The 26061-nt window shown below is 60.6% G+C and overlaps 2 long non-coding RNA genes across 3 annotated transcripts; one reads left to right on the plus strand and one right to left on the minus strand.

Moving 5' to 3' along the window:
* The first annotated feature begins 375 nt into the window (after window positions 1-375).
* On the plus strand, window positions 376-7910 carry LOC121021221 (uncharacterized). Of its 2 annotated transcripts, none has more exons than XR_005786454.1 (4): window positions 376-2488; window positions 2747-2932; window positions 7425-7629; window positions 7713-7910. It is a non-coding gene; the product is annotated as an uncharacterized LOC121021221 (long non-coding RNA). The 2 variants fall into 2 exon arrangements; XR_005786455.1 differs by having other exon boundaries at window positions 7731-7910.
* Window positions 7911-8644: 734 nt separating this feature from the next.
* On the minus strand, window positions 8645-13741 carry LOC121021220 (uncharacterized). The gene is made up of 2 exons (XR_005786453.1): window positions 13110-13741; window positions 8645-9883 (listed from the first exon to the last, which is right to left on the minus strand). It is a non-coding gene; the product is annotated as an uncharacterized LOC121021220 (long non-coding RNA).
* Window positions 13742-26061: the final 12320 nt, after the last annotated feature.

Consider the following 26061-nt stretch of genomic DNA (forward strand, 5'->3'; position numbering starts at 1 on the left):
ACTGAGGGCAGCTGCACAGAGCCCTCCCCCTTCCTGCCCCCCACCAAGCCATAGCCATTCCCCAAGTCCTGATTTTTCATTAAAACAGCAGCGGGCTCCCAGCCGCCCAAGGTCATGGTGGGGCTGCGAGGGGAGCTGAATGTGGGCCATTACGCGGGTCTCTAATGTCCCTGCGGCCGCGGCTGGCGCGATCAAGCACCGGGGACACTCCAATTTCCGCCTGTCCCACGGCGATCGTATCAGTGCCTGAGTGATCTCCTTGCTGGCGGGCGGCGGGGACGCAAGGGGGCAGCGAGCCCGGCCACCCAGCAGCCCTCCCTTGGGAACAAAAGGATGCACCTTGTGGCTGGCTGGGCGGAGAAACGGCAGCACGGGTCTCCCTTGTCCCCCTCGGCCATGCTGAGCTGGAGCCTGGTATGTCTGGGCCGGCCGGGTGAGGGCAGGCACAGCCCCTGGGTGCCACCCACACGGGGAGGGTGCACAGAGAGGGTAGAGCCCACGCCCAGCCACCCCCGGACTCCAGGTTTGAAAAAGGCCCGTGACTCTGGGTGGGAGGCAGCAGTCGGCAGCGACACTGACCTGCTGAGTGCATGGGTGTTCGGGTGGGGGAGGGGGTCTGGTGACCCGGGGTCCCCGAGCCTCGCGGCTCCCCAGCAATTGTCATGATTGCCCAGATGTCCGCACATAGCCGCCTGTGTGGAAGGGGCTCAGTTCCAGAGCTGGTGGCTGGGAAGCCTGTTCTGGGCTGAGAAACTATTTTCTGGAACTTGGCTAATCGAAAACCGGAAACAGCCCAGCTGTCCTTCGACTGGGAAACAGATAAACGGCCCAGGCCCGTGCCTGCGAGGGGTGGCGCGCGGCGATTCAAAGGCTGCGGCCCCGTGGGTGAGCCTCGCGGGCAACGTGCCGGCTCCAAAGACCGCACGCCGCCTGTTCCACCGCCGTGGCCGAACCACGGCCACGCAAAGCGCAGCGGATGCTGCCGGTGGCCCGGGGGGGCGGGGGGTGAGCTGGACGCACAGGGGAGTTGGGGGTGTCGGGACGCACAGCGGTTACGTGACCACGTGCGTGTGTAAGACTCTCAGAACCGAACGCGGAGAAGGGTGAGCTTTGCCGCGTGTCCGTTATACGATAATAAAACAGCAAAAAGGATTCTTTTCCTTTGCTGCAGACACAGTCGGCAGCCTGGGACGGGTCTGGGCCAGACGCCCCGCTGGGAAACCCTGTCCCTCTGTCCCTCTCTGGGCTCTCAGGTGGCTCTCTGCCCCGCCCTCCCCCCCCCCCGCCCGGCCCAGCCTCCTGGCCTCCCTGGCCTGTTGGGGACTTTCCCCAAACACCAAAAGCAAACCTGCCCCCAAAAGATGCCGGTGTGGGGGGCGGGGGTGGAGGTCGGAGCTGGCATCTCACAGCTACTCAGCTCCCGGGCCCGCTTTCCCATTCCAGTCAGATGGCTGGAAGCTGACGGGCTAATGAAGCATCGGGGCCCCTTCCAAGGTGGGGGCTTCCCATTTGCCCTTCCATAGCAGTAACTGAGATTATAGGGAGGCTCCCGGGAGGGGTCTGTCCCCCATTTCCCGCCGGCATCCGCCTCCCTGTCCCCCCCAGCTCCAGAGCCACATGCAGGGCCCCACCCCCCGAGCCCCCCACTCCCTGGCCACCAACAGCCCCCTGCGGGAATCGCGCGCCGATGGGATTAGCGACTGTGGATGGGTCTCCCTCCCTCCCTCCGTCTGCAGGAGTCACGAACCTTTGCCTCGGCCCCCGTAGCACGTGGCTGCTCTCACGGTCGCCTGTGTGTGCAGTGTCGCATCGTGCTCTTGGCCCCCTGTAACCGTGCTACGTATGTCCCCCCACAGGGCAGGGGAGCCCCCACCGGCCCCCCTCGAGGATTGGGAGTCTCTCACCTCCTTGTGGGCCCCGGAGGGGGGGCTCTTTTGGTGGAGACACACGTTTGATGAGCACCTACTGTGTGCCAGCCCCGTGTGGAGGGTCCGGGCTGTGCGGTGCCGAGGCCACCAGACAGACAGACTGCCGTGCAGCCGGGAGGGCGTGAATCACAGTGACAGCAACTGCTTTCCAGTGTCCGTGTGCCCGGCTCTGGGTGCTTCCGGAACGTTCTCATTTTACAGATGCAGAAGCAGAGGCCAGGAGAGCCCGGGGCCACCTGCCCGGGTTGGGAGGGCGCTCGGAGCGTCCCAACTGTGGCTGCACAGGAGAGCATCCCTTCTGACCCCTGCCCTCACTCCTGCCCTCACCCCTCCCCAGACCAGGTGTAGGAGCATCCTGCATTTTGTAACGTTCCCAGGCGATTTGCTGAGCAGCCTGGATCCCTGGATGGACCCCTCCGCACTCCCTTGACTGTCCTGAAATGAAAATCACAGGAAATAAAACTCACTTCGCGTAGGATCTCGAAAAAAGTCAATATAACGTTCTGAGTGTAATATAAAGGGTATATTACCATGGTTAAAGGGGAATCATTGATACTCAGGTACTGTGTCTTTCTTTTTTTTTTTTTTATTTTTTTATTTTTATTTTTTTTTCAACGTTTATTTATTTTTGGGACAGAGAGAGACAGAGCATGAACAGGGGAGGGGCAGAGAGAGAGGAAGACACAGAATCGGAAACAGGCTCCAGGCTCTGAGCCATCAGCCCAGAGCCCGACGCGGGGCTCGAACTCACGGACCGCAAGATCGTGACCTGGCTGAAGTCGGACGCTTAACCGACTGCGCCACCCAGGCGCCCCTAGGTACTGTGTCTTTCGATGTGTGAGCGCCCGCCCCATCTCCAGCAGGAAGCCTGGCCCCGGGGCACGGAGCCGCAGTCCGGCCGCAGCTGGAGGTGCCCGGGAGACTGTGGGCGGCCGTTGCCGCGTCTGTGACATGACTTCCCCAAACGGTGACGTTCCCAACAGAGCAAAGCCTCTTACCCTCAGGTAGGTGCTTTCCTGGGAAGCCCAGTGGTTCTTGAACACGCACCCGAGACTCTCGCGGATTGTGAGCCTCCAGTTTGGGTAAATCACAAACAGCCTTTCACGTCCCAGGACGTCAGTGGGACATCCAGAGCTGGGGTGAGACTCGGGCAGTGCTGTTGGCGTGGGTCTACACGACGAGGGGTCCCCTTACTGCTCACGGAGCCACATCGTGCTCGTCGTGAGGACCCCGGGAGCACTTCCTGACTCCAAAACACCCCTTTGGAGCCAAGGCCACCAAGATGTTTTTCTTTTTTTTTCTTTTCTTTTCTTTTCTCTTTCCTTTCCTTTCCTTTTTTTTTAACGTTTATTTATTATTGAGAGACACAGAGAGACAGAGCATGATCAGGGGAGGGGCAGAGGCAGAGGGAGACACAGAATCCGAAGCAGGCTCCAGGCTTCCAGCTGTCAGCACAGAGCCCGACGCAGGGCTCAAACCCACGGACCCTGAGATCATGACCTGAGCCGAAGGCAGATGCTTAACGGACGGAGCCCCCCAGGCGCCCCTGAAACCACTGAACTTTTAACCATCACGATGTAGTCTGTGGGAAACAAGGAGCCTGAACAGAGGGCGCCTTCACCTGCTGGGGGCCTGGTGGCTCACCCGTGTGACCGGCAGAGTTTCCAGAGGCACAGAGAGTGGGCAGGGCGACACCAGCAGGACAGAGCACAGGAGACTCGAGGCTGGGGCTGGGGTGTGGAAAGCCAGGCACTCGATCCGGGCTCCAGGGAGCCCCACAGTCAAGAGAAATCACGCTTTAATGGAATATTCTTAGAAGTTATAATTAATTTAAAATACCCACAGTGAACAAAACACCCCAAATACCCAATAAATAAAATAAATACATAAAATAAAATAAATAAATTAAATAAATAAAATTAATTAATTAATTAATTAATTAAAAGAGGGTCAGAACTGGTCTCCTTCCCTTTCGCCTCAGCGAGGCAGGCTGCTCAGGGCTGTCTCCTTGGCAGAGGGTGTCATCCGCTCGCAGTGGCCCTACGGCACGTGGCCCCGTCACGTTCAGAGCATTCCAGGCCCTTCGTGGCCACACCGCCGAGTACCCGTCAAGGTGGGGCCTAACTTTGCTGCCTTGTTGGGTCCCTGTCTGACAGACTCAGAGCCCCGTGGCCTGGCACGGGAGGCGGGAGGCCAGGGTGATGGCCCCTTGGGTGCCACGCTCCTCTGAGAGCTACCGGGGCACTCAGGGGCTCTCGGGCCCCCGTGGGCATCTGTGAGGTCCATCGGGGCGGTGTCACTTCACCCGAAAGGCCGCGTGACTCTGGTGCTGGTGTGGAACCGGCTGTGCTGGCCTGCTCGGGGGGCTTTGCAGTCTCCTGGCCCCTTCAGGGGCGCACAGAGGTGGGAAGCCCGCTTGCTGGGTGCCCTGCAGGGCACAGGGGTCAAGTGTCCTTGGCCAGCTGGCCACACCAGGCCAGTGAAATCGTCCCTGGGCCTGGGTGTGAAATGTTTAGAACCCACCTCAGGAGGCTCAGCCGGGATTGAGAGCCAGTGCACCTGTGAGTCTCGGGGGGTAAGTTGCTCTGGTGCCTGCTGTCATCAGGCTGCCCCCGACCCTTCCCGGGTCAGGGGTGGGAGCAGGGGGCGGGGACAGGCAGCGTGGTAAGGCCTAGCAGCTTGTACTATATTCGTCTTCCTTTGGAAACGCCTTCACCACCTTGTTCTTTCGGGAAGCAGTGATTCCTGATGAGCCAGGTCATATGCCGCTGTGCGACCCGGGGTGAGCCCGTGCCGGGGGGGCCTCACCTTGCGCAGGGGCTCCCCAGCTGCGCGTGTTCTCCGCGTCCCGGGGCGGACCCCAAGCGGGTGCCCCATCTCGCAGAACCGAAGGCTGAGGGACAGAGGAGCAAAGTCAGCCACCCGGAGCCCCTCGCGGGTCGTGTGTGCGCGGGTCCCGGGCACCTGCCCCCCACCGGGCCGTGACCCTCTCTGTCTGGAGGGCTGAGACCTTTCTGTGCCCTCTCGACGTCGTCCCCCGGAGCCCTAGAGGGCAGCTTCTCGGAGGCGCAGCCTGCTCAATCTGTCTGGCTGGCACTGCTTCACAGCTGTTATTGCATTTCGCGCCGAGTGGCTCGGATTTACTGGGTTATTGGCTCATTTTTCATGCTGCATCTGTAGTAACGAGACTTGGAAATGAAAAGGGTGTGACGCCACCCCGTGATGGAAGACGGTCGAGCCCGGGGGCCGGGGAGCCCGGAAAGGGCTCTGGACGGGTGGCGGGGCCGGGAGAGCGCTGCCTTCGACTCTGGGCAGAGACCAGCGTGGCCCCGTGGCCCCCCGTCTTCCCAGCTGCCAAGTGAGAGGGTCAGACCCGCCTTGAGAGTTTTACGGCGCGTAGTAGGTATTCAGTAAGTGTGGTTATGATTATGGCTATGATAGGTTTTAACCGTAACATATATTTTATGAGTCATAAAATAATAGCGCTGTTTCATTTGGGGGACCTCCCCGAAAACATAAATACGGGAAGGAACCATGAAACGGCTTGAGAATAGCGTCCTCTCTGATATTCAATTATCTTCCCCTTCCCTCTCTCCCTTCGTCTGCAATCTGATTATTTTGGCTCCCACAATGCACTTTGCCAACACATCGGAGTCTCTCCTGAGAGCAAAGGGGCCCTGTAAGGAGCTCGGACGGCAGCCGCTCTCTGTGGCGGTGGGGGTGCGAGCGAGACCTCTTAAAAAGACCCTTTCGTTCTTAAGATCCACGGGCCGGCGGAGTGCTGGGAGAGGCTGGCCCGCCGTCTCCGTGCCGCTGTCTCCATTTTACGGACGGGAAAGACCGAGTGACCGGCCCAAGGTCACAATGCAATTCAGCAGCAGGGCTAGGTTTCGAGCTCAGGTGTCCGGATCGGCAAGTGTTCTCCGTTTCAATACTCAGGCATCATCTGGCAAATATTTACCTGCCTCCGAGGCTCAGTGCTCGGGCGAGCCTGCAGGGACCACGCCAGGCCCCACGGAGGCCACGGCAGAAAAGACAGGTGGATGAAACCACAGATCACATGACCTAAATGCGGCCAAGGGCTTCGAGGAAAGGCCACAGGGGGCTGCTTGGGTGGCCGGGGCCGGGCCTTCTGTGCGCGGGGTCAGGACGGCCTGGAGGAGGCCACCCAGATGGGGCAGACGCATAGGGACAGGTGCCTGCTCTGGACAGACGGGGCGGCAAAGGCCGGGGGGCTGGAGGGGGGGCCCGGGAGTGTTGTGCAGCGTCCTGTGCTGTTTCAGCCGTTTGCAAGGTTTCCACGTAGGCTTGTGATGTGGATCTCGCCCTCTGCCTCAGCTGCAGATGGGATCTGGGTGCCGGGGCCAGTGCGAGGCTCCCGCGACGGGCCGCCCGCCCACTTGCCGCAACCAGACCCTCCTCAGGGGCGCAGGTGTCCCAGGTGGATGACGGCTGCTGGTCAGAGAAAGCACCGAGCCCACCCCAAGAAAAGTCGGGGCGCCTGGGGGGGCTCAGTCGGTGAAGCTTCCGACTTCCGCTCCGGTCATGCTCTCACGGTTCACGGGTTCGAGCCCCGCGTCGGGCTCTGTGCTGACAGCTCGGAGCCCGGAGCCTCCTTCGGATTCCGTGTCTCCCTCTCCCTCTGCCTCTCCCCTGCTCGTGCTCTGCCTCTGTCTTTCAAAAACGAATAAACATTAAAACAATTTAAAAAAAATTGAGGAGAGCCAAGCGCTCTGAAAAGCCAGTCCCTGGGTCACGTGGGAGTCTCGTGAGAAGGAGGGCGGTCCCGTGCACTTTTCCCTAACACCTGCCTGTGTTCCCGGGGTTGCCAGGCCCCCCAGGGCCCTGACGAAAGTGAGGCTTTGCAGATTCCTTGCCAGGTATGTTTCTTGCTGGTCCGGCGAGGTTTTTCACGTACTGGGTGGCTGCTCCAGCCTGTCCAGGGCAGACCTCGGGCCTGAGCCCAGCCTCCCCTCATCCCCGAATCCCAGCAGGCAGTGGGGGCCCGTCCCGCCGAAACGAACCCGGCTGGACACCCGCTTTGTTCTTCGGCGTCCGAGGTCTGTGTGACGGTGTGGACTCACCGTGCGGGAGAGCTTCCACGTGGCAGGAGACAAAGGTCCTGTGGCCTCATTCTATCCTTATCCCCGCTGGGCAAAAGCCAGGAGGGTGTCCAGGCGGTGGTGGCTCAGTGAGAGAGCCCAGGACCCACCTCACAGGTGGCCACGTGTGGCCGGGGCCTTCTCCGTGGCTGCTGTGGGGGGCAGGCCCTCTCTCGGGGCAGCCAGCCTTACGCCAAGGGTCCGGCTGCCTCCGAGGAGGGCTCTCCCGGGCAGGAATTAGGAACGGGAAATCTGGGGGGATCCAGAGAAGGCAGGCGAGGGGTGTGGCGGGGAGGTGGGGAGAGAGGCAGGCTCCCTGGGGCGTCCCGGGAGGGCGGGGGCTCTGCTCTGACCCCTGTGGGTTCTCCAGCGGAGCACGTGCTCTGACCCCCAGGTCTGACCCCAGGCTCTTGCAAAGCCGCCCTCCCGTAAGTGAGCTCCGATGGGACGCAGCCCTTCCCACGGCCCCCAGGACACAGCCAGGACATCGCGCTTTGAGGAGCAGCCAGCCTGCGCCCTCCACCCTGCCCCGTCCCACCCCGCTGACCGGTTGCCCTGCCCCGAGTTTCAGGGGTCAGATCCCTGCACACGCTGGAGAGGTAAAGGAGGCACGGTGTCCGGGGCCTCTCCCCGGTGAGTGTTGCATGTGTCCCGTTGTCAGTACGAATTTCCTCCCTTCAAGGAATTTTGTTTTATTGAGATGGAATTCACATGCGATGGACGGAACGAGTTTAAAGTGCACAGTCCAGTGGCATTTAGCGCGGTCACGGTGCGGCACAGCTAAGCACCTCTTTACCCGGTTCCGAAACCTCTTCATCCACCCCAGGAGGAGCCCCGGCCCCGAGCCCGAGCCCCAGCCACCGCCAACCCGCCTCTTGCCTCTGTGGATTCGCCGACTCCCGACGCTTCGTGTAAAAGGGACTCGACACCACGCGACCTTTCCTGTCTGCCTTCGCTCACGCGACATGACGCGTCGGGGGCTCTCCGTGCTGTGGCATACGCCTTTTCCTGCTTCTTCTCTTGGGGGCCGTGCGGGTGGAGCCAGGATTCTGGACGCGGCTCCTGCGTCTTGCCCGCCCCCGGGCTCCCCATCCCGTCTCCGCCTCCTCCATGAAGCCTTCAAAGGGCGGTCCCCTCTGGCCCGTCTGCCCGGGTGAGGACCTCAGCCTCGGCCTCTGAGCTTGAGCACCTGCCAGGCAGTGAGCTCAGGTTGCCCTTCTCCGTGGGTCCTCCCGGCGGTGTGCACAGTGGGCACTTTATAAGTGGCCAGGTTGTGACCCTCGACGGGCCCCTCCCGGTTGCGGCCGACGCCAGGACGTGGCTGCGGCCCGGGGCAGACCAGGACCAGCGGTCACCGGAGGGGCCCCGATGCCTCGCAGCGGTGGGCCAGGCGGCTTATCCAACCTCTTTCTGACTTCGAGGAAAACCACATGCTCGGAAACTAAGATGTTGCCGGGAGAGCCCGAATGTCTGCCCTCTCTTCTGGAGAAACAGATGATTATTTTCCTTTCCTTTCCGTCTCCCCCCACCGCCCCATAGCCGAGCAGATGTTAACTCTCCAATAAATGGAAGGGAAAGAAAGAAAAAAAGACGAGAGACATTTAGCAAACTATAGCTGCGCAGGCCAGAGTTATCACTCTGATTTCAACTGGGACTATAAAATTTTATGAGCTATTAAATTGTCCTAAAGCTCCTTTAACATACAAACTCGAGTGTCTGAGATTACCCATTAAGAAAAAGTGGGTTACATCGGGAGAACTTTTACTATTTCCACTCGATCGTGTTCAATCAATAAAACTTCTAACTAGCCGTGCTGCTTTGGGCAGATTACATGGGTCCTGCAGTGGACCTGCCGGCCGGTGGCCTGGACACGCCCCGAGCGTGGCCACAGCTGGACGGCAGGGCTCCCGGCCCAGGAGGGTCACTCGAACCTTCCTGAAGGTGCTGCTTCCTGCCTGGGGTTGCACGACGGCCAGGCGGATTGGGCTGGAGGTGGGGCCCAGAGCCCAGCACGTGGCACGGAGGCGCCCGCCAAGAAGGCCACCGGGAGCCCAACGACAGCGCCTTGGTGTGGACACGGGGCTCTGAGACCTCCCGAGCGGGACGAGGACCCCACACCAGGCGGCCTGGAGCGGGGGGTGGGGGTGTGTGGGGGGGGGGGCTGGTTGTCTCGGGAGGCGGGGGAGAGGGAGGACCCTGCTAAGGAGGACGGTGCTGGCCTGCCGTGTGCCGAGCACGTGTCACACGTGTGTCCCCCGAGCTAGCTCTCCAGGTGGGTGAGTCACCCCTCCCTTTCGGGAGGCGAGCCTGAGGCTCTCAGAGGATGTCCGGGCTCCTGACTGGTGAGCCACATGCTTGACCCCTGGACGCCAGGCCAGGCGTGTCCCTGGGGTGGGGGGCTGAGCCCCGGGGTGGTGGGCATCTCACCAGGGGGATGGATGCAGAAGAGGGGTCCCCTAGCCGGTGGAGGTGCTCTCCCGCGGGGTCGCTCCCTGACCCGGAAGACTGTGGGAAGGCAGCCGCTGCTCCGTGGACAGTCCTCCCGAATCCTCCCAGGACCCCAGCTTGGAAAGGGGAGAGACGCCCGGGGAGGCACAGGCCACGGGGGGGGGGTCTATCTGACCTCGGGCCGCACCAGGGCCTGTCTCCCCGTACCTGGTTCGCTGCTGGCCCAGGGACAAGAAGTAAAACCCACGGCTCCGGGTGTGGTCCTGGCCGATCCCTTCTCCTCTGGCCTCGGCGTCCTCACCCGCAGAATGCGGTGACGGCACCCGCTTCGTGGTGGGGTGCAGGGAGGAGACGGCATCACAGCCGCCTGCACGTGAAAGGGCCGCACTGCAAACAAATTAGATTCTGCGGGAAAAAAAGGAGAGATTTGGGGAACGACGGTGAATGACGGTCAGCCTTGCCTCCTCTCCTGGGAGGAGAAAGCAGGGGGGCGGCTCAAGGTGGCCTGGCGGCCCGTGTGTGACAGGAAGGGTGAGGCCAGGCCGCCTAGGCGGGCCCCCGTGAGCCCAGGGGCAGGGCGAAGTGCCCTCCTGCTGGTGAGCTGCCTGCTGCGGGGAAGGTCGGGTTGCCCCTCGGGGGCTGGGCCCGTGGGCAGGGCCGTCTGTCGGGCCTCACTGCCTTCCCGGCTTCCCAGGTGACAGCCAGGACTGTTCCGGGAGGGGAAGGGTCGGCCCTGAGCCACTGTTGCCCCCGAGGCCCCATTTCTGCCCCGTCACGTCCGGTCCATGGACAACGGGGTGCGGGGGCCCAGGGACACCTATCCTATCCTCCCTGCCCGGCAGCCGTGTCCCCAAACCTCAGGCGCTCAGGGCAGCCGGGAGGCAGGGAGGCTGGGAGGGCTGACCCCGGAATCCAAACCCGTTGCAACAGGCCCATTGGGCAATTCCTGTGGGGCCGTGCTCTGCCCGGAGCTTGGTTTCCTCATCCCGGGGTCTGGATCAGAGCAGACGCGGTTCCCTGGCTCCCTATCACTGTTTACGCGGCCGGCTCTGATCTCCTGAGCCTCTGGGGCCTGTGTCGGCAACGCTCCGGCCCGCGGGTCAGGGACACATTCCTTCCAGGCCTGTGGCCCCGGCCGCCCTGGTGCCTCTGGGCTCAGAGAGGGCTCGGGTCAGAGGCTTCCTGGGGCGGCCCAGGCGGGACAGGGCCGTGTCAGTTTGGATGGCGGGGGGTTGGCGGGGGGGGGGGGGGGTTCCGGGGCTCGTGTCAGAGTGTGGGACAGGATGCGAATGTCAGGCCTGCTGTGGAGGAACGTGCTCTGCCAGATGCCAATTAGCCTGGAATTTGGAGGCCTGTGGCCTCCCCGCCTGCCTGGCGACTGGGGCCATGGATCCACCCCCCACCAGGCCGCTCCCGTGGGACCCTTTCCCCGATTCCTGGAGTCTCATGACCGGGGGACCCTTCTGGGGGTCAGAGGGCTCTCCGCCTCCTGCTCTCGGCTGGGTCTGGTGCAGGCCAGACCCCTGGGATCCTGACCCAGCCCTGCCACTGGCTGGGGGAGAGGCTGGTCAAGTCACTCTCCCACTGTGGGCCTTGAGAAGGGAGGGGAGCCGTCAGAACTGCAAAGCGGACTGTGAATTAGGCAGCACCCCACCTTGGAGCCCAGGGTCTTTCTCTGCTCTGGAACCCCCCCCCCCCTTTGGCTAAAGGCTGACTTCTTTGTCAATAGTGATGCATCTCCAGGGCAAAGTCACTCGACAGCCCACTTTGCAGCCATTTCCACTCTAGTCTGAGTTAGCTCTTCAGCCAGCCTGCGCGCAGAGCCGGGAGGGAGGGGACGGGGTGCAGGCCATTTGTGGCGAGGGGAGTGGGGCAGGCTGGGAGGTGCCTCTGGGGAAGCTGCACATCCTGAGGGTTCCTGGGAAGAGGGCCCCGGGGGGAGGAGGTATGGCCTCAGGCCGGGGGACTGCACGGGGGAAGGGAGGCTGGCACAGGGTGATGGAGCCCGTGCATGGCGACAGCTTTCCCTGTGGGGGGCTGGGCAGCCGAGGAGGGCTGTTTAGCAAGTGTGTGATGGGCTGGCACCCACGTTTTCGGGACGCTGATGCTGACAGTGAACGCGTGGTGGACGGCTGGTGGCCGAGACGGGGGGGGGGGGCTCCGAGCTCTTAAATATCCACTAAACCCCATTGAGAAACACCTGGCAGAGGAGGCTGAGGATGGGGGGACCCGGGACCCTCACGGCCTGTTGGAGAGCTCACCAGCCTTCGGCCGACGTGGCAGCCTGAGTTGGTGGCCCTGTCGCATGGGGCTCCCCCCAGACCTCAAGGCCCCTGTCTCCCTGATGATGAACCTCAGGGCTTGGTGGAGGCGTGGGGGAGGGGAGAGGCCGCTCCGGGGCTCCTGGAAGCTGCTCCTGGAACACCAGCTCTGTGACATGACATGTTGGCAGTGTCCCTGGGGAAAGGGCACTGGGGTACCGAGGTCCCGGGAGCCCGGGTGCAGGTCAAAGGGCATCTCTAGGCGGGAGGTGGAGCCTCTAACCAGACCTGCCCGCCACCCAGCACCCCTCTTGCTCCAGACCACGGCCCCCTCCCCTCGGCGCTCCCTGAAGTCCCGGGGGTGGGGAAGCCTGTTCCTGCTTTCCAGAAGACTCTCAGCTTTGTCTCCGCTTTCCTTGGCGGGCTGGGCGCCCCCTCTGCATCTTTGAGATGCCCCTGGGTCCCCAGAGGGCCATCCTGTGCCTCTCTCGTCTCCTCTTCCTGCTTGGACCGCTTCTCTCTCTCTGCACGGCAGCTCCCTGGGGCCTTGCTCGGAGAATTTCCTCAGGGATCCACACGCGCCTGTTCGTTTCCACAGGCCCGGGAGCCCCCACCTGCCCGCACGGGTCCAGCCACGGCCGGCTCTGCTCCCCACAAGGCAAGGGCCGTGTTGGGGACATCAAGGCGCGCAGGCTTAAGGGGACCCCTCAGGGCTCCGCCGGCCGGGGAGGGCGGCCCCACCCACGGGAGCACCCTAGAGGACACCGGGCACCGGAGGAAGTCCTCCCCGTGGCCCGTGTCCTTCCTTCTGAGGCGGGACTGGTGTCGCACGGAGCTCGGAGCCCCGCACGGGGCCTGGGGCTGCTTCCCCGTCCGCCGAGGGACTGATGAGCCGGGGTGCCCGCCCTGCTGCCCTGACCCCGGCGAGAAGGGACCTGTTCCAGCAACCTCTCCTCCTTTCATGATGGGGAAGGGGGCCGTGGAGGGGCCGAGGGGCTCAGGGTCACCCGGCCGGTGGCCGCTGTGGCCTGCCCCCTCCCCCACCCCAAATCTTCCTAGTCCCCATCGCTCCACCCCCTGCCTCCTCCCCCTGCACCCTCCGCTGAATTTTCCCACCCTGGCTTCCTCCTGCCCAGCCCCCTCCCCCCGACAGGGTGGCACGCTGTGTTCTCCTGTGGCACGCTCACTTGCTCTCTGGCCTCACCCACCTGCCCCCTCCCTGCCCCTCGGAGCTGGGGGGCCCCTGTTCCTCCCTCCCTCCCTTCTCCCCTCCCCAAGGCGGGGTTTGGCAGCCAGGGGTTGGTGACCCAGCCATTTAGCCCTTAGGAGCAGGAGCAGGCCCTGGGTCCAAGGTCTGTCGCTCTACCTACCGTGTGCCCCCGGGCGTGCTGGGTGGGCCGGCGTCGTCTCCCCCAGGGCGGTCCGGGGGCCCGGTTCCCAGATGACGGGGAGGGGAGGCGGTGCAGGGGGGACCCAGCCCGGGGTCTGCCGCCTCCAGGGCAGGGCCAGCAGGTGCTATGTGGACACTGGGGCCCAGGGAGGGGACGCCCAGCCTGACCCCTGGGAGGGGGCCCCCAGACTGTGGCAGGAACACTGCCGCGGCCAAGAGGTCGGTCCCCTGAGCATCAGTCTTGGCGGCTGGGCCCTGTCGCCCCTCCTGGCCTCTCTCCTCCCTGCCGGGACATGCTTGGTGCCTTTGTCGCTTTCCTGGGGCTGGGGGAGGACACCTCGGGCATCAGCAGACCTGTCAGGCACCGGAGGGTGTCCCGAACACATGTCCCGCGGCCCACGGTCAGCGCAAGCCCGAAGACCCGGGGGGCAGCTCGGGGCACGTTCCCCGTCCCTCCCGTGGTGTCGCTGCCTCGCGCCTCACCAGGCCGGGATGTTGGAACAGAAACCACGGTGTCTCCCTCACTCCCTGGGCACTTCAGAAAGTGGACTCATTTGGCCTGTGGTTTCTGAGTGGTTTTGGCCCACAGGTACCCAGAGGCTCAGCCCGGCCGGGGAGTGCCACCCTCCCCCCTTCCCCAGCCGCTGGGAGCCCGAGGGGTGGACCGGCTGGCGGCCCAGGCATTGGCTGGCAGCCGTCACCCCTCACGCCCCCGCAGCCCCTCCCTGCCACCCGTTTCCTAAATGGGCCTCCTGGCGGGGAAGCCTCGTGAAGCAGCCAGGCTCGCAGGGAGCTCCTCTGCCCGCCCGGAGCCGCCCCCCGGGTTTGGGCAGGAATTCAGGGAATTGGCCGTTCCTGCCCCGCTTGGCTCGCCAGCAAAACGGAGGACAGAGCGGGCTCCCGGGCATGAGCCCCGGGGCCTCGACGCATGGAGAGGTGCAAGCTGTGTGTGTGCCCCATCCTCGCTCTGTGGGCAGGCCTGGGGGTGCCGGCCTGGCCTCTCGGGCGGGGAGGGGCGCAGCTCTGGGGCCAGGCAAATAGGGGGCACCTGTGACCTTAGAAGGACGTTCCCCTGGGTTTCAGTGTTCTCCTGCTTCACAAGGTTCATTTCACTTACTCATCAGGCATTAACTGAGCACCTACTATGTGCCTGTCACTATTCTGCCCAGTTCTCCTGCTGCCCCTGCCTGCAGGCCTCATGCATTATCTTCCCCCTACCCCTCAGGCCAGGCTGATGGCCCGAGGCCACACGTGTGTCTCTCGCACAGCGTGGCACCTCTCGCCCGGCCAAGCCCTGGTCTGTGCGTGTCCCTCCAGCAGGGTGAGCCGGCCTGAGTACGGTGCTGTCCCTCCAGCACCCGGCCCTGAGTTGGGCACACGGCCAGGTCTAGCGGTGTGGGGGGGCAGATTATAGGGGGAGGTGACTCCGGCCCCTCCGCCGGGCGAGGCCGAGGGCCCTGACCCAGTCACCGAGCAGGGCCCAGACGTGGCCGCACGCCTCCCGCCTATGATGCAGAGGTGGGCGGTGGCGGCCGTCAGCGCGGTCTGTCAGGCGGACTTCACATCTGCCCTGGCAGGCAGGTGGGGCTCTGCCCATTTTACAGACAAGGCAAGTGACCCCTTGCCTCAGGTCGACAGAGCCGGGAGCGGCTGAGCTGGTTCGAGAGCCCGGCCTTTGCCGGGAAGGCCAGGCTTTGGCGTCCGGACCACGCAAGGGCCCGCCTCTCCCCGCGCCTGGGGCGGCCCCGCAGGGGCTCCTGTGCCCTCGGCACGATTACTGCGCCCAGCGCTCCTGGATGGGCCCCAGGCTCGCCTGCCCGCCCCGCTCGCCTTGGCCGCCAGCCCCTGCAGACGCCCTGCCTCCAGACGCGGGGTCGCCTCGTTCCACGGGCCCTTAATTAGCTCCCCGGGGAGCGGGGCTCCCTGCTCCCGTCCAAGGGCGGTGCTAACCCGGGTCTCCTTCTGCTGGGTTCCCAGGAAGTGCCGGGATGAGCCGGGAGCCGTGCGTACCCACACGCGTGGCAAGCGACACGCACAGACACGGCACCCCCACGCCCCGGGCGCCCGCCCCGGGCTCCCACCTGCCGGCTCACCTACAGAACACACCTCTGCACGCTCAGGCCGCGGTTGGGAGCCCGGGCACACCCGTGGTGGCCTCTGAGGTGACCCAGAGGGAGCTGGGGCCGGGGGCAGCCCGGATGCCCTCCCACACGCACTCCTCCCGCAGCTGGGCCTCCTTTTGCCAGGCTTGTGTGTTTTTCAGTCCTTTGTATCGGCAGAGGCTTTCAAAGCACTTCAGGCTTGTTTACTGAGCTGAGCAAGAACATTTTGTCTCCTCTGCAAGCCAGCCTTCCAGAAGGATCAGGAACGTGCCCGTCTCTGCTCTGGCCGGCCGTGCGCTGTGCCAGCAGCAGCCCCCAGCTCCTTAAAGGGACAGCTGGGTGCGCCCCAGAGCAGGACACGTGGGGCTGGACGCAGTCTAGGCAGCCGCACTGTCCCGGGGCAAGCACAGGGCCCACCGTGCAGGGGAGGCGTGGGAGGGTCCGGGTCTGTAGGGTGGGTGGGCCCCCTAGGGACCAGTTCCCCAGCACCCCCCACCCCCCCTCCCATCCCCCAGCCGTTGCTGATTTGGAGCATGACCTCAGTCTTGGCCTTCCCAGATGGCCTCTTCCCGGACCCCCTTCCCTGCCCGGTGCCTCCCTCCAGCCCTACTAGGTTCCAGCCCCCACAGCGACTGCCCTTGGACGTCCAGCAGGGCTCCTGAGTGACCCCCCCGCGGAAACTTCCCCTTCACCCCTTCTCGCTCTGGGACCTGTACCCGGGCCTCACTGCTTCCTGAGCTCGAGGCCCCTTTGGACATCAGCCTTGTTGGCACATGACTTTAGGCAAAAGAAGACAGAGTCACCTCTCTCCTCCGAGGTCTGAGGAGGCTTGCCAGGGACACACGCGTTTCAAAGAAGACAGATAGATGAAAAGCAAAGCCAACTCCAGGGGGCATGGTTGGGTGGCGAAGCAAGCACGGGGACCACGTGGTCGTCCTGAGTGCCGCGGTGAGCTTCCTGGCGGACATGGCAAAAAGGGGAATAGGACCAAAGAGAGGCTCTTTCTGTTCAAGAGAGAAGCCTTTTATGACATCATTTGGAGGATCCTTCATCCACGCCTGGAGGGGCAGGTGGGCTGGAGAAGGTGCAGCCTGTATTCCTTCTGGGGCTCTCGCTTCTTGGGCTCCCTCCAGTCTCTTCCTACCTTACTCTGCTTGCCGTGGTCACAGGGGACCTTGACCTTCCCCCAGCGTGTCCAGGTCCCAGCAGAGGGCAGAGGCTCTGGCCAGGGGGCCTCAGGCCAGAGGTCACGGGGGGCTTTGGGCTCAACACAAGCTGGAGAACCCCCGTGATGTGTGTGTGCTGTTCACCTCCTGGGCCTCCGCTCCCCAGGGTGTGAGGCGGGGTGGGGAACCTAGGCTGAGGAGGCGAAGCACTCAGTGACCGAGCGGACGCAGCTAATGCCACCCTGACCCCGTCCCCAGGGGCCACCGGCTTGCCCTGCGACCTGGGAAACTTTCCCTGTGCCCGAGCCGACACTGGCTAGGGATCACGGTGAGGCCCTGGGCCGCAGGATGACCCACGGAAGCCACAGGTCTTCCTTCCCACCTGGCTCTGAGACCCGAGGTTACTAACTCCCAGCCACGGAGAGAGGCCCAGGCCCCTCCGTGGTGGGCGTGCCCAGCCCTCGAGGGTTTCAGGGCCCTCAGCGATGGTCACTCTTGTGCTGGGAGGGTGGGCTCCTTCCCGGGGTCTGGGAATCGCTCACCGTGCACCTCAGGCTTCCTGTTCGTGTTCCCGTGGCTGCACCTGGCGGGATGCCCCAGCAGGTGCTCTGTACCCGACAGGGTCTCCAGCGGGTGCTCCGTATGCACTGGGTGCCCCAGCAGAGCCGGGGTGCCCGCGCTGAGGCCTCTCCTCTCACGGCCCCACCGCCCTCGCTGGGGACTGGGGAGCCATGGGGCCTGTGCCCGGCGACCTGAGGGATGGCGGCTGCGGACCCTGGGTCTGATCCTGCCCGGTGCCCTGGAGCCCCCGTCCTCCCCCTGCCTGCCTGCAGCCCACGGACCAGCGACCCCAGCCTGAAAACAGGGCGGCCACTCCAGGCCAGGCCCAGGGAGGTGACGCGTTTTCCGGCTGGCCTTGCACTTGCCCTGCCGGGTCGGTGCGGGTGCAGGTGTGGGGACGGAGCGCCCGGAAGTTTTGAGGGGTGTCTGCTCTTTGCGGTGCCCACAGAGGCAGGTACAAATTGCTTGGTTTCCAAGTCCCCGACAAACGGGTTTGTGGTGAGTTGCTGGGGGCTGGAGACGATGGGTAACCAGCCCCCTGGGGACGACTGGCGACCCTGGCCTTCCTCGAGGAGGACGTGCCCACTCCGGATGGCTGGCCTCTGTGCGGCCCCGCTGGGGCTGGTCCAGGAAGTGCTCGCACGCCCATCTGACAGGTAGGTAAACCGAGGCCCGGGCGGACTCAGAGAGTGGCTCTGGCCTGCGGCCTGCTGGGGTTGTCTCTGAGGGCGACTCATCCGATGGGCACCACGGGCCAGGCTGGCTGCGCCCCGTCCTGCCTCCGCCCCACACGCTGCTGGGTCCCCAGAACTCGCTGGGGCCTGGGAACTTTGTGGGCCCTGGAGTTTTGTCCTTAACACGTTTCCCTGCATTTTCATGCCAGGGTGTCAGGACGGTAGGGGCTTCTCCACCCGGTTTCTAATTTATTCACCCAAAGCTCCTCAGAAGGACTTTGCCCCCAGTCTGACGGCCTGGCCTCGTGTCTTTCGTCTGGCAGACGGGAAGCTGAGAATTCTGCCAGACGAAAAGCCAGAGGACGGGCCCCCGGCCGTCCCTCTTAAAGCTCCCCTCTGGGTTCAGAAGACGGAGGGCGGGGGCAGGGAGGGGGCGCACAGTGCAGGGTGGGGGCCCGGAGCCCGGGCCGGTGGCTTCGGGGCCTCCGTGGAGCCCGCCTGGCCACTCTGGGCTGTGTGCCCTTGCTGGGCCCGCGCACCGGGCCTCAGTTTCCTCATCTGGACGAGGCGTAGCCATTTAACGCACCCGCAGTGGCGTGGCCCCAAAGCTGGGCTGAGCCCTCGTGGCTGTGTCCCATTCTGGAAGCCCAGCCCTTTGGTGGGCACGGCGGCGAGCGGGGCGCCTGGGGGGCTTGGTTGGCGGAACGCTGCCTCTTGGTTTTGGTTCGGCTCGCGATCTCACGGTTCGTGTGTTCAAGCCCCGCGTTGGGCTCGATGCCGACAGCTGCTGACGGGGCGGAGCCTGCTTGGGACCCTCTCTCTTCTGTCTCTCTGCGCCTTCCCCGCTCACGCTCGCGCTCTCTCTCAAGACTAAATAAAAGCTTAAAAAGACCGCAGTGAGAATCGTTCACGTGGTGGAGGTTTGGGGTTCCCCGAGGCAGCTGCTGGTACCTTGGGGTGTCCCCACAGAAGGCACAGCAGGGGACGGCGGGGAGGCCTCATCACCGCAGGCCGTGAGGAATCTGGGCCTGTCCTGCCTGGGGCGATGGGGAGCCACCGAAGGGTGGAAGCAGGGGGCGGATCCTGACGGACACCCCTCTTTCCTGACTCGGCAGCCGGACCCCCGCTTCGCCCCTGCCCTCCCCTGGGCGAGGCTGGCCGGTGCGCCCCCAGCCCCTTGGAAGCAAAAGGCAGAGCTCGGGAAGCTCCCCGAGGGAGGGACTTGAGCTCGGGAAGCTCCCCCCCCCAGAGGGACTTGAGCTCCAACGTCATGGGGACGCTGGCCAGTGCCTGGTTCGCTGCTTAGCGTCCTACCTGCGCGCTCACATCGGATTTTGCTGCCCTAGGAGGCGAGTGCTGCCGTCTCCGTCCCGCGGCTGTGAGAGGCCCGAGGTGCGCCGGCGACAGGGTGCCAGGGCCGGGAGTCCGGGCCGGGTCTCCTCACTGGAAAGCCCGGCCCTCCGCCAGCTCTCCCTGTCCCTGCCGGTGGGGACGGACGGCTGCCGAAACGGCATCTTTGCAGACGCCCTGGAAACCCTGGTGGCCACGCGCCAGTGTCCCCCGGACCCTCTCCAGGGCTGGGGGCCGGTGGGGCGGTGACACGCTGTCACTCACACATCTCGTCTGGCTCCGATGTATTATTTACGTTTCCGCAGCGAGCACGTGTTGCATGTATCATCGGCAAAGCTAGTTGGGTTGGGGAAGGACGGAGAAAGACCCCGGGGCCCCCCTCGCTCTCGGACGTGCCCGCTTTCCATCTCCCCCTGTAGGAGGTGGGTTTCAGAAGCCCGGCCCCCGAATTTCTGTTCTTGGCGGAAGTGTGGAACCCAAGCCGGGCATCTTTATACTGGCTGCCTGTGCAGCCTCTCTGGGGCAGGAGGGCGGGAAGGCCGGGTTCCCATCTCAGAGGGAGAAAACAACATTTGCCTGTGGGATCAGCTCTTCTCGATCCGCACACACAGAGTGCGAGCGGGGGAGGGGCAGAGAGCGAGGGAGACACAGCATCCCAAGCAGGCTCCGGGCCCCGGGCCGTCGGCACGGAGCCCGACGCGGGGCTCGAGCCCACGAAGACGAGATCACGACCTGAGCTGAAGTCGGACGCTTAACCGACGGAGCCGTCCAGGTGGCCCCTCGTCTCGAGTGCTTTTAGGTTTTGCACCTCCCCGGCCGTTGGATGTCCCAGTGGTCCATGCAGGTCAGGGGTGGTGACCCTGCTTAGGGGCCGAGCAGATGTGGGTCCCGCCAGGACCGTGAGAGAGCACCCAGGCTGGGAGCCGGTTGGTCTGGCTTTTCCTCTCCGCCTGCCACCCACTCACTGGGCAACCCCAGGTGAGAGTATCGGTCACCTTAGCAGTCACCTAGTTATCAGCCAGGGGCCACGAAGGACACCAGAGCCCACGTCAGGAGGATCAACAGAGAGAATTTAGTGTGGAAGACCTGTCCGAAAGGCGCTGGAAAGGCCAGATGGGAGGCACCTGGAGACGAGCACTCGGGGGGCCAAGGGTGTTCCATGGTCCCCCGTGGAAGAAGGGGCCCCTGGCCGGGGCTGAACCACAGAGGTGGCCGCTGAGACGCGCAGCCCAAATCCCCGCTCTGGGACGGAGGTACCCGTTCTCCCAGCTGCTGGGCGAGCCACCTGCCGACAGCTCGCAGCTGAGTTCTTTTCCAGGAATCGCCTGGGTGGAGGGCGGCCGCCTCATGCAAGCGCAGCCTGCAACCCAGACCGGCGGGTGTGGGGCACAGAGTCTCAGCCCCCTTAACGGCGAGGGGCCATCGCGGCCTCAGAGCCTCGCACGAGATCGGCCGCGGCCTTTGCTGCCGCGGGCTTCGCGCTGGCCGGCCCTGTACCCCTCCCCCGCGATGGGTGCTGCCCGCCAGGAAGCCACCTGCATGCGGATCTCCACTTCAGAGTCTGGTTCCCGGAGGCTCTGACGGAGGGAAGTTGGACGTGGCTCCAGGAAGCAAGTTCTAAAGTGGGGTTTGGGCCGTGCGTGAGGTGGTGACCGCACCCGGTAGGTGACGGCGGTGTGACCGTTAGCACCGTATCCAGTGCTGGACCGGGATGGCGCACTGGCAGAAGGGAAGGCGATCTCTCAGGCGTTCGCTGTTTGGGGGAGAAGCGGCCATCGTCAAGACGACGCGTGGCCTCGGGCGTCATCGGTGGACAGGGAAAACACAGCCAAAGCCTGAGCACGGCTATTCGGCAGTTTAAGATTAAGCGTGGGGAGGGGCGCCTGGGTGGCTCAGTCGGTTGAGCGTCCGACTTCGGCTCAGGTCATGATCTCGCGGTCCGTGAGTTCGAGCCCCGCGTCGGGCTCTGTGCCGACAGCTCGGAGCCTGGAGCCTGTTTCTGATTCTGTGTCTCCCTCTCTCCCTGCCCCTCCCCCGTTCATGCTCTGTCTCTCTCTGTCTCAAAAATAAATAGACGTTGAAAAAAAAAAAAAAAGATTAAGCGTGGGGAGACGTCAGCAAAAGATGGTGGACCGAAAACTCCGCCCCTCTATGCAACAGAGAGAAAAATGGGCGGAAGCTGTTAGTATGTCCTCCCCCCGCTGCGCCCCGCCACACTCTGGAAATCAACCGGAGGCTCCCTGCAACCCGGGGAGGGCTCGCTCAAGAAACGTGGCGGGTTCCCAGTAAGGACGGCGGGCTCTGTTGGCATTTTAACCCACCCCGGTCCCATCGCTGCTCTGTAGCTCAGCAGTAGCTGTGGCAATAACAGCCTGCCTGCAGTGCCAGAGAGGGCAGAACGACCTCGCTCACAAGGCATCCTGATTCATTGTTCTGACTTGTCTTGTGGTCTCTGGAAGACCAGCCTGGAAGGTTCGTTTCCGTCCTGCCCGACTCAGAGCTGGCCTCCTGTTAAAGACGCACGCCCGGGGCACTTGTTACAACCCTCTGCCGGCCGCTGCCAGTGCTGCTGGTCAAGAGTTGTGGCCAGCCACGGACTGATGGAGTTTGGGAGGAAAGGCTGGGGACCGAGGGGTCCTGAAGGGCTTTGGAAAGCTCCGAGTTACTCCTAGGTCAAGTGCACGTTCAAGAACACACGCTCAGGGAAGGCTGAGAGGGCCCTCAGCTCTCACCTTCCGCTGACCTTGAGGCTTAGAGGAGGCAGGAAATGAAGACTAAGGCAGAGCTGGAAACCGCCAACTGAGTTGAAGGTTGGCTGCAAATGTACACAGAGCCTCTTGGCAAAGACTGGAAGATTTCTTTTCGGCACTAAGCCTTTAAGGCAGTCCCCGTCCAATCAGGAGCGGACCATAAGCTAACAAAACGGAGGCTTTGGGGACATACATGACACAGAATACCCTTTACAGATTTAGTTCAGAGAAGTCGCTAAAAACAACGACAACGACAACAACAAAGAAGCCGAGAGTGACAGCAAAACCAGAGCCCGGGGAGGAGGGAGACTCTGGTCTTCAGGATCGCCACACTATCATATTCAAAATGTCCAGTTTCCAACGAAAAGTTGCAAGGCACGCAAAGAAACAAGAAAGCGTGGGCTCTGTCCAAGAGAAAGAGAAACCAGTAGAAACTGTCCCCAAAGAAGTCCAGACATTGGACCTTCTAGAAAAGGCTGTAAACCAGCAATTTTAAATATGTCCAGTGAGCTAAGGATACTTTGTCAAAAGAACGAAAGGTTTCATCCAACTGAGGATATCAAGAGAGAGACAGAAAGTATAACAAAGAAATAGAAATTTTGGAATTGAAAAGCACAGTAACTGACACACACACACACACACAAAGAAACTCGCTAGAGCAGGTCAACAGCAGATTTGAGGAAGTGGAGTCAGCAAACTTGAAGGTAAGTCAGTTAAGATGATCCAGTCTTGCGGCGCCTGGGTGGCTTAGTCAGTTGAGCGTCCAGCTTCGGCTTGGGTCACGATCTCGCGGTTTGTGAGTTCGAGCCCCACGTCGGGCTCTGTGCGGACAGCTTGGAGCCGGGAGCCTGCTTTGGATTCTGTGTCTCTGTCTCTCTCTGTCCCTCCCCTGTTCACGCTCTGTCTGTCAATAATAAATAAATGCAAAAAAAAAAAAAAAAAAAAGATCCAGTCTCAGAAATAGACAGAAAAAGAAATGAGGAGAAATGAACAGAGCCTCAGAAGTCTGTGGGATAGCAGCAGACGTATCAAAATACACATAGTGGGGGGGCGCCTGGGTGGCGCAGTCGGTTAAGCGTCCGACTTCAGCCAGGTCACGATCTCGCGTGATCTCCCGTGATCTCGCGTGAGTTCGAGCCCCGCGTCGGGCTCTGGGCTGATGGCTCGGAGCCTGGAGCCTGTTTCCGATTCTGTGTCTCCCTCTCTCTCTGCCCCTCCCCCGTTCATGCTCTGTCTCTCTCTGTCCCCCCAAAAATAAATAAACGTTGAAAAAAAAATTAAAAAAAAAATACACATAGTGGGAGTTCCAGAAGGGGAGGGGCGAAAGGAAAGGAAAGAAGGCTGATCTGAGGAAATAGCGGCCCCAAACGTCCCAAATTTGATGAGAAATATTAATGTCACATCGAGGAGGCTCAAAGGACTCAGAGATTCACACCTAGAAACATCACACTCAAACCGTCAAATGGCGAAGACAAAGTGACGATCTCGAAAGCATCGAGCGAGAGAGCAGTGACCTGAGTGCACAGGCAATCTTCAATATCCTTAACAGATGATGTGCTTTTAGTTTGTAACTCCCTTTACAAAAATATCTGATTTAAAAGACAACTGCATATAAATAAATAAAGGGGATTAGGAGATCCAAACTACCAATTCTAAAATAAATAAGTCAAGGAGACGGAAGGCACAGCACAGGGAATATAGTCAGTGATATTGTAATGGCCTTGCACGGGGACAGACAGTGGCTACACTACGTCAACGAGCCCTGTGTAATGTATAGAATCATTGCATCGATGTATGCACACCTGAAACTAATACAGCAGTGCTAATTATACTTCAATACAATTAACAGTGTTAATTACGCTTCAATAATTTAAAAAAACTGCATCAAGTAGCCATTATAAACCTAGGTTGATGGGCACACAATGTATCGAGATGTAGGTTGGATGACAATAATTGCGTAACGGTAGGAGGTGGAGATACACAGGGGCAAAGTTCTATTTTATTTTGTTTTTTAATTTTATTTAAAGTTTTTTTTTAACGTTTATTCATATTTTGAGAGACAGAGCAGAGCGTAAGTGGGGAAGGGGCAGAGAGAGAGGGAGACACAGAATCCGAAGCAGGCTCCAGGCTCTGAGCTGTCAGCACAGAGCCCGACGCGGGGCTCGAACTCACAGACCGTGAGATCATGACCTGAGCTGAAGTCAGACACTCAACCGACTGAGCCACCAGGCGCCCCCAGGGGCAGAGTTTTTATATACCATTGAAACTAAATTGGTACTGGGGTGCCTAGGTGACTCAAGTCTGCCAAGTGTCCAACTCTGGCTCGGGCCATGATCTTGCGGTTTGTGAGTTCAAGCCCCGCGTCAGGCTCTGCGCTGACAGCTCGGAGCCTGGAGCCTGCTTCGGATTCCGTGGCTCCCTCTCTACTCTGCCCCTCTCCCACTTGTACTCTGTGTCTCTCTCTCTCTCTCTCTCTCTCAAAAATAAATAAACATTAAAAAAAAAAAAAGAGTCCATGTCAGGAGTGCCCGGCTGGCTCAGTGAGTGGAGCCTCGGACTTTGGCTCAGGTTGTGATCTCAGAGCTTGTTAGTTTGAGCCCCGACTTGGGCTCTGTGCTGATGGCTCACAGCCTTGAGCCTGCTTCCGATTCTGTGTCTCCACTTGCACTCCGTCTCTCTCTCTCTCTCTCAAAAATAAATAAACATTAAAAAAATTTTTTTAAAAATGAACTAAATTGATATTAATCTGAACTACATTGTTATGAATTAAGATGTTAGTTCCAATTGCAACTGCAAGAAAATAACTAAAAAAAAATATGGTAAAGGAAATTACAATGGTATTAAAATGGTGCACTAGAAAATACCTATTTGATACAAAAGTAGGCAGTAATGGAGGGACAGAAGAGGAAAAAAGATCTACACAAAATAAATAGCAAAATGATGGAAGTTCTTTCTTATAAATATAGTAAGTGTAAATAGATTAAACTCTTTAATTAAAAGCCAGAAATTAGCAGGTTAGATAAAACAACTTGACCCGGTGATATGCTGTTTACAATAGACTCAGTTTATCTTATTTTATTTAAGATTTTATTTTTAAGTAATCTCCACACCCGATATGGGGCTTAAACTCACAATTCTGAGATCAAGAGTCACACACTCTACCGACTGGGTCAGCCAGTACAGCGCCCCTATAGTAGACTTACTTTAGAACCAAAGACACACTAGGTTGAAAGTAAAAGAATGGAAAATGTTATTGCATGCAAATTGTACTCAGAAGAGAGCTGGCGTGGCTCTACTAACATCAGACAAAATAGACTTTAGTAGAAATGGTGTTATTAGAGACCAAGAAGGAGATTATAATGCTAAAAGGGCCAATCCATCAAGAAGATCTAACAATTATAAACACATATGCAACTAACAATAGAGCCTGAAAATACATGAAGCAAAAAAAAAAAAAAAATTAACAGACTTGAAAGAAGATCTAGATAATTCAACTCTAAGGGTTGGTGACTTTAATGTCCCATTTCAGTAATGGATATGACAGACAGAAAATGAGTAAGGAAACCTAAAACTTCAAGCAAAACTACCAATGAGATGGAACAGATATCTATAGAACATTCCATCCAGCAGCAGCAGAACACACATTCTTCTGCGGTACTTGTGGAATATTCTCTGGCATAGACCATATGTTACAGCATAAAACAAGTCTCAGCACATTTAAAAAGATTGAAATCGGGGGTGCCTGGGTGCCTCAGTTGGTTAAGCGTCCGACTTCGGCTCAGTTCATGATCTTGCGATTCGTGGGTTCGAGGCCTGTGCAGGGCTCTGTGCTGACAGCTCAGAGCCTGGAACCTACTTCAGATTCTGTGTCTCCCTCTCTCCGCCCTCCCTCACTCTTGCTGTCTCTCCCTCTCAAAAATAAATAAACATTAAAATTTTTTTTTAAAACACTGAAATCATACAAAATATGTTCTCTGACCACAAGCTAATGAAATTGGAAATTCATTCTAATTTAGAGGGAATTTGGAAATTCAAATACGGGAACCTAACACCATGCTGCGATGGAACCAGTGGGTCAAAACACAGGGACACAAGGGACACTAGAAGGTTTGAGGAGGATGAAGACCCAGGACGAGGGGTGCAGTGAGTGGGGCGCTCGGGGCAGGATTTATGGCAGTCAGTGCGTGCCTCCGAAAAGAAAGCAAACCTCAGATCCATAGCCTGGCCTGCCACTGTGCGAGACTAGAAACGGGAGAACAAACATGACAGCAGAGGAGGGGTGGCGGTGGGCATCCGTAATCGTGTCACGTGCTGTAGCCGCTGCACTGA

The sequence above is a fragment of the Herpailurus yagouaroundi genome, unplaced genomic scaffold (assembly GCF_014898765.1).
Source record: "Herpailurus yagouaroundi ecotype Mexico unplaced genomic scaffold, PumYag 267, whole genome shotgun sequence".
Lineage (NCBI taxonomy): Eukaryota > Metazoa > Chordata > Mammalia > Carnivora > Felidae > Herpailurus > Herpailurus yagouaroundi.